Raw genomic sequence first — 2,852 nt, 5'->3', positions numbered from 1 at the left:
AAATTACAGTATGTTCACAAATAAAATTAAATTAAAATAAAAAAAAAGAAATGCACTCATTACCTTGCTCATGTAATTGCAACCCCTCTGGATGGTATTTTCACAATAAAAAAAGAAGGAAAATGCAAAAAAATAACTTTTACATAATAAGCAGGTCTTCATGAATATCAAAGGTTGAAATAACTTTCCTTTTGGCCATAAAATTAATAACAAAACTAGAAAGCAATAGAAAGATGAGCTATAGAAACTATATAAACACACAGAGTTTTTCAACAAAGCAGTTTTGAATAATGATAGATCATTGAATTAATTAGAGAAAAATTTATGTAAAAATAAAAATTGAACATGACATCCAATACCTGTGAAATATAGTGAAAACAGTTCTAAAAAGAAAAGCCATAGTTAAGAGTGCCTACCTTTAAAACAAAGAGGTCTCAACTAAATAACCTTTACTGTTTGCTTGTTTTGAACCCTTAGGAGATCAACAATAACTAACAAGATTATAGCTGAAACAAAGAGTCTCAACAAATAAAAGCATGGGACTAAATGGATAGATTCACAACTTAATTTTACCAGACTTAAAAAAAATTACCAGACTTTTCAAAATTTAATACCAATACTTCACAAACTATTCTACAAAGCAAGCATTAGTCTGATATCAAAGCTTGATAATGACATGACAAATAAGGAAAACTATAGACAAATCTGTCTTAAACATAGACCCAAAACTCCTCAACAAAATATTTATAAGTTATACCCAACAAGACATTAAATGATCCTCTACCATGATCATGTACATTTTCTTCTAAGGATATAACATAGTCCCACATACACAAATCAACAATTGTGATCCTGTACACAACAGAATTAAGGACAAAACCATGTATAGAAAAGGCATTTCACAAAATTCAGTGTCCTTGTATGATAAAATCTCTGAATCAATTACGTGTAGAACAATCATACTTCAACCCAATAAAGGCTATCTATACTGACTAGAAAAAAACTGAAGATATTTCCTTTAAAATCATTTATAACACAAAAGTGCCCTCTCTACTCAATAAATACAGTGCTTAAAATTTTAGTCAGATCCAAAAGGCAAGAGATAGAAATAAGTGGATATAAACATCCCACTGAAAGGCTATAATAACTGATCAATAAATTCAGCAAAGAAGCAGAATAAAAAATCAATAACAAAATATGGCTAACTTTTATACAGAAGGCTAATATGTAGAAAGAAAGCAGAAAACCAACTGATAAAGGCTACCCAAACAAGTACCTTCAAATAAACCTGACTCTAAGATAAAAATGATAAAACACAAAAAGAGAGATTGATGAAGACAATGGATGATGGAAAGACTTACCATGTTCATGGATAGGGAGAATTAATCATCTCAAAATGGTCAAAACACTAAGTGCAAGTTCCATCAACATTTCAGTAACATTCACCACAATATTAGAAACACATGATTCTAAACTCTATTTAGAAGCACAAAAGACTCCAAATAGCCAAAAAGAATTTCAATCAAAAAAAGTTAAATAAAAGAAGCAGTGCTGGAGGCATCATAAAATCCAATCACAAATTATTCTACAGAGACACTATTACAAAAACGGAATGGCAGTGGAATAACATAGAGATAAGTAGGGCAGTGTTACAGAATAGTGGATGTAGGTATAAACCCATGCATTTGAAGGTATCTGATTCTCAACAAAGTAGCCAAACATACAATAGAGAAAGAACCTCTACCACAAATTGTGCTTGGAAAACTATATATCCACCCACAGAAAGATTAAACTAGATCCCAGTCTCTTACTGTGTGCAGACATCAACTCAATTACCAAAGACATTAATGTAATGCCTGAAATTTTGAAACTACCAGGGGAAAACCCTTCAAGGTATTGGCACAGGCTAAGATATCAAGAATTGGACACCAGTGGCTCTAGAAATAAAAGCAAACATTATTAAAGAAATTACATCATACTGAAAACCTTTATTGCAACAGTGGAATCAACTTAGTAAAGAGACAATATACAGAAAGTGAGAGAATCTTTGAAGAAGGGAAGGAAGGAAGGAAGGAAGGAAGGAAAGAAATATTTTAATAAGATTTTTACTGGGAAAATACTGTACAGAGGGGTTACAATTACATGAGGGAGGTAATGAGTACATTTCTTTTTTTCTTTTTTTGAGGGAGGGGGGGCAGGTCTGGTCGTGGGGCCTGAACTCAGCATGGGCGCTGTCCCTCAGCTCTTCAGCTCAAGGCTAGTGCTCTACCACTTGAGCTACATTGCCACTTCCGGCTTTTTTTCCTGCTTATGTGGTGCTGAGGAATCGAACCCAGGGCCTCAAGCATGCAAGGCAAGTGCTCTACCACTGAGCCACCTTCCCAGCCCAAAATATACAATGAGTACATTTCTTTTTTTTCACACTTTTGGGATACATTTATTGACAAACTCATAAGCAGGGCATTTATTTGCATAGTATAGTGCCCAACAAACAAAATAAAAATACAGCCATGTTTGTACACTCATTCATTTGTAAAGAAGGCATAAGTGTATGAGTTCCAGGTCTGCACACAAATATTTCTTTGCTTTTCATCTGGCCCAAACTTGACAATATGAACAAAATGGCTTCTTAAGTTTCTCTGCTATTACGTGTTTCTCCAGCCAATATAATGTAGTACATTACCCTTTAAATTACTTACGTAGCTTTCTAGTTTGAAACCTCTATTGGCTTTATGTCCTTTCAAGGAATTTTTTTAATTTTATTTTATTTGTGAACATACTGTACAGAGGGGTTACAATTACATGGGCAAGATAATGCATACATTTCTTACCAAGCATTGCAGCCTCCTCCT

The sequence above is a fragment of the Dipodomys ordii genome, unplaced genomic scaffold, assembly GCF_000151885.1.
Source record: "Dipodomys ordii isolate 6190 unplaced genomic scaffold, Dord_2.0 Scaffold67, whole genome shotgun sequence".
NCBI classification, from domain to species: Eukaryota; Metazoa; Chordata; class Mammalia; order Rodentia; family Heteromyidae; genus Dipodomys; species Dipodomys ordii.
The sequence above is the reverse complement of the archived record's forward strand: the minus strand, read 5'-3'. Positions refer to the sequence as shown.